At 44.1% G+C, this 14,807-nt stretch overlaps 1 protein-coding gene across 3 annotated transcripts in view; it reads left to right on the top strand.

Moving 5' to 3' along the window:
* The window catches only part of TJP2 (tight junction protein 2), a 115,432-nt gene that overhangs the window by 28,485 nt on the left and 72,140 nt on the right, over positions 1–14,807 (top strand). The window lies entirely within an intron of this gene.

Below are 14,807 nucleotides of genomic sequence, written 5' to 3'. Positions count from 1 at the left end.
CCATTTGCAATGTTTCTAATAAAGAAATTGCTTAATATCAAAGTGTAACTGTCACATCCTATTTACCAAAGAACTAAAACATGTTGCCTGCATGTATGGTCTGAATCTTGACAGGTATAAGTTCAGGTGAATGTTAATTGAGGTTCTTCCTGGCTAAAGCATATTAAATTCGACTCCTACCAAGGTCTAGAAGGTATTTTGGTGTCTGTGGTTGTCGGTCATCCTGACAGGTGATGTTTTTCCCATCGTCTTTGAGGTAGCAGAATTATGTAAAAGAAATCAGTCACACTGGCTTCTAAAGATTAATTATGTACAAGCTTTTAGTGAAAGATTAAGAGTGAGTATTATCTATGTACTGATTCAGTTTTAAGTATGAATTAAATGAGATTTACAAGGTATTAAATTTTATTTTGACAGATGCTGGGATGTATTTGTTTTTAGTTACACTTTAACCCCTGATTATAGACCGTCTATGATGGCTGGCTGGAAGGCGGTTGGGATTTTTTTCGTGTACTTGTTTCGTCATTCCTGCCTAAGTCCCTGCTGACAAGGATTTCCGCTGCGCATCCGAGCTGGAGTTCAGTGGGGTGTGAACGGCACACAGCTGCTCAAATCCCAGCGCTCCTGCTTTCCGATTGTGGGATTTGGGCACATGTCTTAAATCTCTGAGCCCCAGATCCTCCATCTGGAACAAAGGAATGTTAACGTAAAGCTAAATGAGTGAACCTACAGCAGGCACTGGGCACTTACAAAGGCCTTTCTTGGAGTCTAGTCTAAATGGGGAAGGTCCTCGGTTTCCACTGATCCGACAGGGTGGGGTTGAATGTGTTTATGAGATGGTGTCTGTGGAGCTCTTCAAGGTTCCAAGCACAGGCTCCAGATCCTAAGAGATTTCTGGGTAGGACCTATTGACTGGGTCAAATGAGTAGAGCGACAGCATGGCCTTGGGCAGAGTGAGGTGGAAGCTGACACTGTCAGCTGGAGGGAAGGTGTTTTCTGACTCGGGCAGAATCCTTCCTGACAAATACCTGACTGGTTCTCATTTCCTGTGCTGGCAACCGCACGCGCTTCCACATCAGTTTGGTTTCCCAAGTCGGTGCCTTATTCCAAAGCTCTTTTATGTGTCAACCCTGAAGGCTGCTTTCCTCAGGTGAACTGGCCTCTGGCAGTGTTGAGTGGTGAGGATTTGTTCCAGAGCACCCCACACCGCCCTAGTTTCAGATCCAGCAAACAATTATTAAGAGCCTTTTATTTGCCAGGCACAGGGCAGGGGGTGGTATTTTGCCCATACCACCCCTCTCATTTACCCCCAGAACAACCCTGAGAGGATTACCGGCTCTCTTTGGCAAATAAAGAAACTGAGATTCCGTGATGTTAAATGATTTCCCCAGATTGCACAGCCCCTGACTCCCAAACTCGGTGAGACTGCCATAATGCTGGCTGGTTTCTATACTAACTCTATAGAACTTAGAGACTGAACCCCTAAACTCAGATAGTGAACAGGTTTTTCTCAAGGGCCAGTTCTGATTAATTGGTAGTGCCTGCCTGGAGAACGGATTCATAGGTCAAGGTCGTCGAGCAAGAATGTTGGGATCCATTAGCAATGCTGGGCATGGGTAGAGGAGGGTGCCTAAGAAGCTGCCCTTGACCTGAGGTTTCTGATCATTAGCCTTTAACTGTCCTGCCCTCCTTCTCAGTCTTGGAGTCCGGGGAGCAGTATTTGCCTGGCATTGGTTTCTTGATATTTCAGGCAGCTTTATGACCACTTCTCTGACACGGCAAAATCATCTTCCCCTCTTTGCCTTCAGAAAGGATGCTAAGAGTTCAGCAGAGACTCACTTCCTAGACATGGATTCTCATTGTGAGGCAACTTAGGTACCTTACAGTTATTGCCAAGTCATCCCATAACGTGGGCTTAGAAAGAGTGAGTTGTGACTGAAAGCTTAAAATTTTACTTCTGTGCACCTGGGGGCCCCTCTGCAGTCTTCCCTCCCACAGGGGCTCCTTCGTTCGCAGTGATACTCGGGGAGCTCACACAGCAGCCAAAGCTCCTCCTACGGAATTGGAGAAGCCCCGAACAGTAGTTCTTCAACTTGAACCACATCAGAATCACCTGGAGGGCTTATTAAAACACGGATTCCTGGCTTCCAACTCTGGAGTTCCTGTCCGTGTGGGGTGCGGTCCAGGAATTTGTATTTCTACCAAGTCCCCAACAGCCTGAACTTCTGGTGTCCAGTCCACACTTTGAGAGCCACAAACATTTAATGGTCACTTTGGAGCACGGGCTTGTTTGTAGATGGCGCGTGTGGCCAGTTTCCCTTGCTGTGGTGAAGAGGTGCTTCTTCAACAGCTACTGAGCATCTCAGACAACACTGCCTGAGGGAAGTCTGGAGGAATATAAAGGCTTGTCTGGGGGGATGTGGGACTCTAATTTGGAATTAGCAATTGCATTACTATGTGGAAGGGGCTGCACTCACCCCTATCCACAGCACGTGTGAGCAGAGGGCCTTAGGCAGTGACCAAGTGAGGGGAGGCCTTCTGGGGGAGGTGATATTTGGGAGGAATCTCAAGGGTGAGACGTCGTTGGCCAGGCGTGCAAAGAGGGGAGAAGCAACTCGTGGGGAAGAGACTGGATGTCAAAGGGCCTAGAGTTGCTTCACTGGGCTAGAGGAAAATTTTGTGTTTATGGTGAGAACTCCATTTCGCTTCCAGTAATAACCATGAAAGCCTTATGTTCTTTTTTTATTCATTTTTATTGTCACCTGAGGGCATGCCCATTGATGTTAGAAAGAAGGGAAGGGTGGGAGAGAGAGCGGAAGAGAAACATCAGTGTGAGAGAGAAACATTGATTGCTTGCTTCCTTTATGCTCCCTGACTGGGGACCAAGCTCACACCCCAGCTATGCGCCCTGACTGGGGATTGAATCTGCAGCCTTTCAGTTGATGGGATGATGCTCAGCCAACTGACCGACACCCGCTAGGGCTAAATCTTCGTGTTTATTGGGGTGCTGCTATCATATGGTTGGTACTGTGCTAAACATTTTACCCGCGTTGTCTTTATTTAAGTCTCATATCCACCTTCTGAGGTGTCTGTCCAACTATAATTCCAATTTGACTTGTTTTCTAGGACTGCAGTATAAAAGCACCTCAAACTGGGTAGCTTAAACAATAGAAATTTATTGTCTCAGTTCTGGAGGTTAGAAGTCTGATACCAAGTTGTTGGTTCCTTCTGAGGGTTATGGGGGAAGTATCTCTTCCAGCCTCCATCCTTCGCTTATAGATGGCCGTCTTCACTGAGTGTCTCACTGGGTCTAAATTGCCGCTTTCTATAAAGACACCAGTCATTCCGGATTAGGGACCACCCTAAAGACATCACTTTAACTTCATTACCTTTGTAAAGTAAGGACCCTGTCTCGAATAAGGTCACATTCTGAGATGCTGAGGGTTAGGACTTCAACATATTAATTTTTTAAAGTATATTTTTTGATTATGCTATTACAGTTGTCCCAATTTCCCCCCTGTACCCCGACTCTGTCCTGCACCCCCAACCCTCCAGCCTTCCCCCGTTAGTTCATGTCCATGGATCATACATGTAAGTTCTTTGAGTTCTCTGTTTCCTATACCGTTTTTGACCTTTCCTCATCTATTTTATGCCTAACAATTATGCTTTTTCTTCCCTGTACCTTCCCCCTCCATTCCTCCCCTTCCCCTCCCTATTGAAAACCCTCCGTGTGGTGTCTGTTTCTCTGATTTTGTTCCTCTTCTAGTTGTTTGCTTAGTTTTTGTTTTTGTTGTTTTCTTTTTTCTTTTTAGGGTCATTTGTTGATAGTTGTGAGTTTGTTGTCAATTTACTGTTCATAGTTTTTGATCTTCAATTTCTTAGAGAAGTCCCTTAAACATTTCATATGATAAGAGCTTGGTGATGATGAACTCATTTAACTTTACCTTGTCTGGGAAGCACTTTATCTGTCCTTGCATTCTAAATGAAAGCTTTGCTGGATAGTCAACATATTGATTTTGAGGGATCACAATACTATGTATAACACCATTTTACAGATGAAGAAATGGAAGCTCAGAGAGTTTAGATAAGCTGCCCAAATCTTATAGCCATTAGGCAGAACCATGTAAACTGGCCATTTTCATGGGTCAAAAACAGTCAAATAGTGGCGATGTCATAGGTTAAACTCAAGAAGTAGAAGAACTGAGACTTTCTGAAACACAGGTCTGTCTGACTTCATAGCTGTGCTCTTTCACCCAGTGCTTAACTGGCTTCTGGCATTTTCTTTGTTACTTCAATGTTTTCTTGTGGTTCACTGGGAAAAGCCCTGGTGTGGAGATTGGGGGACTAAGCTGCTAGCTAGCCTGTTAGTTTGAGGTTCATGAGTTTCTGAATAAGATATTCTTATATTACAGTTTTCTATCTTACATGTTTAAGAAGACTGTGGTAGCTGGTGGTGTGCCTCTGGGGATGGGGCGCCAGCCTGTGAACCTCAGTGTTGCTGGTTTGATTCCCAGTCAGGGCACATGCCTGGGCTGAGGGCTGGATCCCTAGTTGGGAGCATGTGAGAGGCAACCGATCCATGTATCTCTTACACATTGATGTTCCTTTCCTTCTCTTTCTCCCTTCCTTCCTCTCTCTCTAAAAGTAAATAAATAAAATCTAAAAAATGAAATAAAATATTTTAAAAATTCATAATTTTCCTGTGGGAAATTATGGAATGTTTAAAATTTATGAAAGAAATGGGCTATATTTTTTCAAGATGATGTCCTAATTAAAATGTTAAAAACCGGTAAATACACAGGTTATCTGAGTATAGATGATAGATGTCCTATTCTTTCTTTTTTTTAAAAGATTTTATTTATTTATTGTTAGAGAGAGGAGAGGGAGGGAGAAAGAGAGGGAGAGAAACATCAATGTGTAAGAGAAACATGGATTGATTGCCTCTCATGCACCCCCTACTGGGAATTCAACCCTCGACCCAGACATGTGCTCTGACTGGGAACTGAACCAACAACCCTTTGGTTCACAGGCTGGTGCTCAATCTACTGAGCCACACCAGCCAGGGCTATAGATGTCCTATTCTTAATTTCCTTTTCAAACCAGCCTAAGTGTTGTTAAAAATATGTTAGCCTTGCACTTGTATTATAAGTACATTTACCTGGGATGTTTTTCAGCATTCAGGAATTTCAACAACTTAATTTCTAGCCAGAGGGACTTTAGACAAGTGGTTTTGTCAGGACCACACAAAAATTCCACATTTCCCTTTCTAGGTATTTAAAATAAAACAGCATTACTTCAAATACTTATCCATAAAGACTTTGTTATTTTAGCAATTCTAGCAGACTTTCACCATGAGCAATTGGCACACAATTTAAGTGGAAGAAAAATAAAAATAGAATGAGTTTATTCTTACTTCCCAATGTTTTTGTTACACTCTAACATGTTTTCCAAACAAAAATTAGAGTGCGTGGCTTACTCATGAAATCAACAAGACAGGCGTCGGCCCCCAGGCCTATCTCTGGAAATCGAAGATGTCTGAACGTTTTGAGTGTAGCACACAGATGAGTAACACTCAAAAGCTAGCTTCTAAAACGTGAATGTAATTACACTCCTGCATGTTTGAGACAGTCCAACCTCAGAATTAAAAGATGACTGGGGGATTGCAATTCTCCCTGCTAATTTTCCTTACCACCACGTGCCTTCTCTCCAACACCTTTCCCCCCACCTATGCAGTCACTTTAGGGTCCAGGGACTGGTCTCCAGGTACCTTGTGGGCTCTGCACTGCGCTACCTGAGCAAGTCCTGTGGTGTCCAGGGCTTCCATGGCTGGGAGGGGTCTGATTTGCAGTCAGCAGGCACAGTGCCAATGTGTTGGCTGCCTGGGGCTGGGACTGGGTGGGGAAGCCTGTATGAGTCCCCCGTAACCAGATAAAACTGAGGCGAAGAATTTGCAAGTAGCTTCTGGTTGGGATGGGTGTCATCACTGGAGCCCTCATTTTGGTACGTTACCACATTTTTATCTGTTGAGTTGGTGACAGCCGTTTTTAATTCAGCTGAATTTTTCATTTGTTTTCAGGTAATCTAGTTGTATAGTGAGATTAGACAAAACACCTTGGACAGGACTCCCCCACCTAATCATAATTATAGAGCTATGTGAAATAATTATTGATTTTTGAGAACATATAATTATTTTATTATTGTTAGTGTTTGAGATTGGTATTGTAATATAATTATTGATATTCAAAAAACCAAAATAATTATATATATGATTATTTTTACTTCAGATGCTGAGTCTGGTTACTAAAATAACTCTGCCCGCCCATTTTGGAAGAGGCTCCGTAGTGTGTTGAAATCAAATTTGTCTCTTCTGATGGCTTTAGCTCAGCAGAATACGTACAGTAGGAAAAGGGGTGCTTCTGAAGACTGAGAACAAGAACCCAAATACTTTATCAACTGGAAGATGGCTCCGGCAGAGGCAGATAACTAGGATTTCTTCAGAAAAACAATAGAAAATGCTTTATGTGATTTAGTGCACAGAATGTAAATCTCAGAGAGCTCTAAATCGCTTGGAAATAAATCTTGTTGGATTTATTTAAAACCTTAGATAATAATTTTAAGAGTTGGAAAAAGCCGATAGCCTCATACATTCCTGAAATTGAATGAACGTTTTCACTCTGGTGTTAATCTCAGTCTCACACCCCAGGTCAGCCACGAGCTGGATGTACCTTCTGGGAGCCCGACTTCACTCCTCATGGCTCCGCGCCCTGCTTGCTTCTCTGGGAGTGGTGCGAATGGGCTTCGTGCACCATGGCCCCCAAGGACTCTGCCTGGCAAGCTTTCCCAGACATCCTGGGACACAGACACTCAAAACCGAAATCAGCTGGCCCACTTGCACCATTCACTCAGTTATTTCAACATGAAAACACACAGCAAGAAGCAAGGGGAAGGGAACTAGAACATATTACTACAATTAGGTTGGGGTATGAATCGGGTACAAGGTCCACTCTTGCAGAGGCCTGTGCCTGCAGTGTTCACTTGCCCTGGATCTCTGCGGCGACTGCTTTCCTGGACGAGGGTGCGCTCACAAAGACCAGAGTTGAGGGCAAACGAGGGTCTCAGCAGACAGAAGGTATCTGAGGCCAACTCATGCTTGCTCTGTCGGAGGAATGCAGGGTGAGAATGCCTGGCCGATAGCTCACTGCGTTTTATCAGTGTTTTAGCACAGAGGATAGTTGGGGCTAGGTTTGGATGTATTGGGTGTCACCAATGGGTGACCAATTTGGGGATGACATAGCTGTCAATCTGGAGGTGACATGAGCTGAGCTTTATATAATATTAATATTTTATTAGGTAGAAAATGTTTATCATTAACAATAAGATAATAAGTTATATAAGATTTTATATTGATATATCTAAAATAAAATTATACGTGAAATGTTTGTTAAATTAAGTATATTTTATTAACTGATTACTAAAGATTTACTTTCTCCCCCTCTATCTCATTCTATTTTTTTTAAAGATTTTATTTATTTATCTTTAGAGAGGAAGGGAAGGTGAGAAGGAGAGAAATATCAATGTATGGTTGCCTGTCATGAGTCCCCTGCTGGGAACTGGCCTGCAACCCAGGCATGTGCCCTGACTGGGAATCGAACCATGATCGTGTGGTTTGCAGGCCCGCGCTCAATCCACTGAGCTACACCAGCCAGGGCTCATTCTCTTTTTAAGTAATGCTCTCATTTGTTTCACTCCTTTCATCTATATTTAACACACAAAATCTCCAGTTCTTGTTTATCTTTAACACATCTTACAGCTACTAACTTACTATCTACACTAGACACATCTTATAACTTCAGCCTAAGTCTCACGAGCTACTTGCTTCCTCATTATCACTGCAGAACAAACCCTAGGAGTTTCATCCATCGGACTTTTTTCTTGTTCCCTACACCAATTGTAAAAAGAACTTTAAATACAAGAATGTATTTAGCAGGGTACAGTACTCTATTCATACAAATGGAATATTATGCAGATAAAAATGATGATATAGCTTGATATATTGCCGTGAAAAAAATAGTCAAGCAGCATTCTTATGTAGAATACCAGTTAGAGGAAGGGCGTGTCTGGCAGAGCCCAAATGTATGACATTGCACACGATATCTACCTGCTTACCTGCTCGGGGAGGTCCCTGGAAGGATGCTCCTCCAGTTGCTAACAGGAGTTTGCTCTGGAGTGACATTTTAATAGCATTTTGCTACATTTTTATGATCTACTGTATGGTTTGGGTAAATGAACAAATATTGTTTATATAAAAATGATTGAAATCTAAGTTATGTCTATCTACAAATATAGATGTAAATAAACCTAACAAAAAGAACTATAGGACTAGACGTTCTCTTCTGTAAACCAAAGACATCATTTTGCAAAGAGAGAGTTATTTTCTGACCTTCAAAATGTTTTACTTTCCTTCAAAATGGCAATCTTTCTGTCTTGTGTCAGAGAATCTTAACGTGGTTTCTTCGCAGAATTTCCCAAGCCTCCCTCCAAATGGAACTCATCTGAGGGCGAATGCTAAAAATGTCCATTTCTCAGGCCCCTTTCACACCCACTGAATCCGAATCTCAGGGGGCTGGTCTTGGATGCGTCGGGTGATTCTTATCGTCAGAGAAATTTAGGGCTCTGTCCTATAGAAACAAATGCTCCCAGCCACACTCTCCACATTGAATGATTGCCTCCTGGAAGTGCCCTGGCCAGGCTCAGCCCCCTTTGTTTTAAGAGGCTGTGCTAATTTGCATGGCTACCTTGGAATACTATCTGTCTGCAGCATTTTTCTAAGGCCCCTTTCAGCTCCGAGACTTCTCTGAAAATCTAGGAGACTCTTCAACAACTTTAATCTGTGTCCATCAGGGATACTGAATTCTTAGGGTTAGAGGATTCTGGTGATATGTTTTTATTTTAAGCAATTCAGGTGTTGCCAGAGGTCTTGCAGGTTCCCCTGGAGGACTGTGTGCCTTATGCAGAGAGTCCCCTGGGCCTCTCTCACCTCAGATTCCCTCCCACACCCCTGAGAGGAGGGCCTTTTTACTTAGTGAAATTGTGAACTTCCTATGTGTTTTTTTAATAGGTGCTTATTTAGGGAGAGGGAGCTCTGAAATCCAGGTAGACCCCAGAATCCCATTCGAATCAAGGGTTCTGACTTATCAGCTCGTGGGCTGGAGTCAAATGGCATCTGTGGCATTTACCTTTATAATGTTGCACAGGAGGAGTTTCACAAACACGATGCTGCAGCATTGTTCAAGTGCTGCGTCCGCAAAAACCCTCCTGTGTTCTGTTAAAAGGAGCCAAAGGGCACCCTGGCTTGGTAGCTCGGCTGGTTAGATCATCATCCCAGGGCACCAAGGTTACGGGTTCGACCCCTGTCAGGGCACATTCAAGAGCCAACCAATGAATGCATAAATAAGTGGAACAACAAATCAATGTTTTGCCCCTTTCCTCTCTTTCTCTAAAATCCATGAATTTTAAAAAAGGAATCAAAGGGAAACAATAGTAACCAACAAAGCCCTCCTCTCCTCACTACTCCATGCGGTTGTCTCAGTGACCACAGGGGCCAGAGAACAGTGATGGGAAAGGGCTTGGAATCCGACAGACCTGAGTTTGGATTTTCATCCCTATCTGCCCTGCGATGACCCCTTGGTTTTTCTTCTCCGGAGCTCCTTTTCCTCATCTCTAAAGTGGGGTGGTAATAGCAAGCGGGCAGGGGCATTGCCAGGATTTGCATTAAATGAGCTAGCCCTGACTAGTGTGGTTCAGGGGGTTGGGTGCCGGCCCTCAGGGTGAAGGTTCACCTGGTCACTTCCTGGTCAGGACACGTGCCTGGGTTGTGGGTTCACTCCCCGGTTGGGGGTGTGTGAGAGGCAAACAGATCAATGTTTCTCTCCCACAGCGATGTTTCACTCCCTCTTTTTCCCTTTTTCTAAAAATAAATAAATAAAATCTGTAAAAAAATGAGGTAAAAGTGCTTGAAAGCTTTTGGCACATAACATTCATTTCATTGATCATTGTTTATCAGCATCTTTTTTCCTAATGGAGGGTTAAGAAGTGGAGTCTGTGATGGGAAGAGTGTGGATTTCATATAATCTGCAGTGCAAGCAGCAATAAAATTATAAAAGCTGTGGAAACACGGAGCACAGTGCCTCTGAGGAGCCAGGGCAGCCTGCTCAGGGCAGAGCTCTCTCCCAGCAGGTCTTGTCTACACTGGACTCCAAAAGGTGCAGTCAGCCCTTCCAACCAGAACTTCCCCAACACCAGTCCGGGGCCTCCTCAGACTCATAATCTATCCAGCACACAGCTGACTCTGAATCGCACAGCAATTTTTGTCAACTTTGTGGCCAGCTAACCCCATCATGTGCCCAGAAACACCACGGAGAGGATGCTGGGTTTGGGATTTGTGCCATCAGTAGGGAGAGGGGAGGCTGAATGGAAGGCACCATCCATTGAGAACTGAGAACACTCTCTCCCTCTAAGTCTGATCACTTTGTTTTCATCACTTTTGTGCTTTCTCTAACTTCTTTTCATTGTAATGCTAATAACAGCCATGCCAATGTATTACCAACAGAAAAAAATAATAATAATAATGATAAAGTTAAAAGGGGGAAAATGTGGGTAATAGGCTCCTTGGCTCGTTTGGGATACTCTCCCCTTCTGCTGGAGTCCCTCTAGGTTTCTCATGCTCTGAGCAGACCACCCACTGGCTGGCCCCATCTTTTCACGCCGTTGCACTGTGTTCTCAAATGATTGTTCCTCTGTAAGCAAAACATTCAGCTGGACTCTGTCTCTTTGCTTTAACTTAAACTTGGTTCTCTCCTGAGAGCATTGCTTCCTGGTAGCCCCCTCAAGGCATGCTTCTTATGTTAGATGGAAAGAAATCTAAGCAGGACCTGGCTCTGTGGTCCAGGCAGAGCACTTGAACCAGGGCTCTGGGGCAGGAAGAAGCTTGGCAGGGTCTCCACTGCAACAGCCATGAAGAAAGGCCAGTGTGGCTCCAGGAAGTAAGCTTGGGAGAGTGGAGGGTGAGTTGAGGGTGGAGAAGGCAGCAAGGTCAGCTCCTGCAGGATTTAGAGGCAATCTTAGCACAGGTGGCTGTTACAAAATACCACAGCCTGGCTGGCTTAAACAGACATTTCCCCCCATGCGATTATGGAGGCTGAGAAGTCCCAGATCAAGGTGCTGGTTCTTTTTGAGGGTCCTCTTCCTGGCTTGTGGACAGCTGCCTTCTGCTGTGTGTTCACATCTTTCTCAGGTACATACAGGAGTTCAACTTGGAAAGTGAGCAAGAGTCGTATTAAGGTAGACAAGCCTTGCTTCATTGCACAACCATAAGAAGGAACACAACTAACTTAAAAATGAAAAACACCTAGAACTGCCAGAAAAAGACCCAGAACTATACGGAAGTTCGACCACCAAGGATTTAAAAAAGCTATGTTCGTCCAGATGGGTGGGAGGGGCAGAGACCGGAAGTCAGGGAGGAGCGAACTCTATGTGGCTGCGGCTAGCTGGGGATGGAGAGGCAGAGAGGCAGCAAGGTGAGGCAGTGGCAGCCCCACACTCACATGTGGTGGATGAAGATCAGGGGTACACCTTGTGAGTGAGTGAGGCATGCCCCAAACCAGACCATGCAACCCAGGGCTGCAACACTAGGGGGAAAAATATAAAGCCTCATAACCTCTGGCGGTAAACTGCTGGTATGTACGCAAACCCACCCACCCAGGGAACCACAACCAGGACAGCAGCTGGAGAGGTGCCAGTCTCATGTAAGAAGTGGGTGAAGTGACTGGAAATGGGGCACGGGCCAGGCAAGCCCCCCAGAAGCCAGCCAGCAGTGTCATTGCCCCCTCTGACCCCTCTCCCATACATGGAGCCACAGTTGCTCTGCTCTGGTGAATACCCAAGGCTCCACCCCCTACAACCTAACAGGTGTGCTAAAATGGAATCAAAGCAGCCCTATCTAGTACACAGACACAGGGAGGCTGCCAAAATCAGGAGACAAAGAAATATGGCCCAAATAAAGGAACGGAACAGAACCCCAGAAACAGAACTGAGTGATGCAGAGATAGCCAACCCATCAGACGCAGAGTTTGAAACACTGGTGGTCAGAATGCTTAAAGAGCTCATTGAAAATGGTAAAAGCATAAGGGAAAAAACAAAGGCTGTACTAAGGGAAATAAAGAAAATATCTACAGGAAACCAACAATGAAGGAAAGCAAGCCGGGATTCAAATCAGTGATTTGGAACATAAGAAAGAAATAAACCTTCAACCAAAACAAAATGAAGAAACAAGAATTTTTTAAAAATGAGGAGAGTTTAAGAGGACTCTGGGACATGTCCAAAACAGCCAGCATCCGAATCATAGGGGTACCAGGGGAAGAGCAAGAAATTGGAAACTTATTTGAAAAAATAATGAAAGAAAACTTCCCTAATTTGGCAAAGGAAATAGACATACAAGTCCAGGAAGCACATAGAGTCCCAAACAAGTGGGACCCAAAGAGGTCCACACCAAGACACACCATAATTAAAATGAAAAAGGTTGAAGGTAAAGAGAAAAGCAGACAGTTACCTACAAAGGAGTTCCCATAAGACTGTCAGCTGATTTCTCAAAAGCAGCTTTGCAGGCAAGAAGGGATTGGCAAGAAGTATACAAAGTGATGAAAAGCAAGGGCCTACAACCTAGATTACTCTATCCAGCAAAACTATCATTTAGAATGGAAGGGCAGATAAAGTGCTGCTCAGACAAGGTAAAGCTAAAGGAGTTCATCATCACCAAGCCCTTATTATATAAAATTGTTAAAGGGACTCATTTAGGAAAAAGAAGAAGATCAAAACTATTAACGTTAAAATGACAACAGACTCACAACTGTCAACAACAGAATCTAAAAAACAACAACAACTAGAAGAGGAACAGAATCATAGATACAGAGATCATTTGGAGGGTTATAAGCTGGGAGGGAGAAGGAGGAGAATGAGGAAAAGGTATAGGGATTTAGAAGCATAATTGGGTAGGTACAAAATAGAGGGAGGTTAAGAACAGTACAGGCAATGGAGAAGCCCAAGAACTTGCATGCACTGTCCATGGACATGAACTATGCAGGGGAGAATCACTGGAGGGAAGGGTGGAGCTGGTGGAGGGGGGAAGGGAGGAAAAATTGGGATGACTATGATAGCCTAATCAATAAAATATACTTACAAAATAAAATGAAGGCATGAGGGTCAAAACAGTTTTTTTATGAGATTTTGTTTTATTTTTTTATCTACACCCCAGGACATGCTTATTAATTTTAGAGAGAAGGGCAGGGATGGGGGAAAGAGGGAGAGAAACCGTGACGTGAGAGAGAAACATTGATTGGTTGCTTCTCATACATGCCCTGACTGGGGACTGAACCTGCATACTAGGCATGTGCCCTGACTGGGAATCAAACCAAACTTTTTGTTTGAACCAAGGCTCTGGGGCAGGAAGGAGCTTGGCAGGGTCTCCACTGCAACAGCCATGAAGAACCATCAAACTTTTTGTTTCATGGGATGATGCTCCAACCAACAGACCCACACCAGCCACAGCAGAGCAGAAGTTTTGATGTCTCTCTTCTGGATGTTAGTTTACAGGGTCTGCAGGGTGGCTGGCTGCTTGTGGAAGGAGTCCTTTAGCAAATGTGCTGGCTTATTGATATGGTTGTTTGGACTGAGAAGGGTAAGAGGTGTCAGGAAAGAAAAGGCCACCACTGGGAAGGTGAAGAAATGCCAGGCCTTTTCCCTTAAAAAGTGCCCCTCCCTTGGGCAGAGTTTCAGCTGCTGCCTCAGAGCTTTAGTCATACCTGTACTTGCACAGCTCTTGGGCCTTGTCATGTGTTTATGTGTCTTCGTCTTTATCACACTGTGAGCAAGCCCTCTTCATTGTATGTTGCCTTTTTCTTAGCTGTACCCACCCCAGGGCACATACATGGCAGGCATTCAAGACATGTTCATTGAAGGAGAGTGTGTTTATGACTCCAGTCTGCTCTTCAGTGTACAAGGCAACTAAATGGCTCACCAACCTATAAACTTTTCAGCTAACCTGTAAACTTTTCAATGTCAGACTCCTTTGGTCTCATTTAATGAGACTTTATAATCATATTGCAAATATATACACATACACACAAAATGTTTGTCTGGAAAAAGTCTAGCCATTGTTAATATAATGAGAACGGTTTGTGCGACATCGATGTAACCTGGCACCCAAGGAGAGTGGACTGGAATGCTCATGTGTGAACAATGATGACTTCACTGTACTAGTCAGTGGGGGCGGTAGATGCCATTGAATTGGCATGTATACTGTGTGGCCATCACATTAAAATGACCGAGTGAGCACAGCAACGAATCTGCATCAGATTTTGTGTTAAGTTTGAATATTCCTCCACGGAAACTATTTGGATGATTCAGAAGGTCACAGCTATGAGCAACTGGTGATTGGCAGCTTCATCACAGCAACACACCTGTTCATGCATCATGGCTTGTGCAGAGTTTTCTGGTGAAACATCGAATCACCCAGGTGACTCAGCCCCCTACAGCTCAGATTTGGCACCCTGAAACTTCTGCCTTTTCCCAAAACTAAAATCACCTTTGAAAGGGAAGACATTCCGGGCCATTGCTAAGATTCAGGAAAATACGATGGGGCAGCTGATGGTGATTGGGAGAACTGTGTGAGGCCCCAAGGTGCCTACTTTGAAGGGGACCAAGGCATCACTGTCTTCTGTACAATGGTTCTTATGTCTTGTATCTTCAATAAG

The sequence above is a fragment of the Sturnira hondurensis genome, unplaced genomic scaffold (assembly GCF_014824575.4).
Source record: "Sturnira hondurensis isolate 20B ecotype Veracruz unplaced genomic scaffold, ASM1482457v3 Scaffold0013515, whole genome shotgun sequence".
NCBI lineage: Eukaryota > Metazoa > Chordata > Mammalia > Chiroptera > Phyllostomidae > Sturnira > Sturnira hondurensis.
Note: the sequence above shows the minus strand (reverse complement) of the source record. Positions and strands in the feature narration are given on the sequence as shown.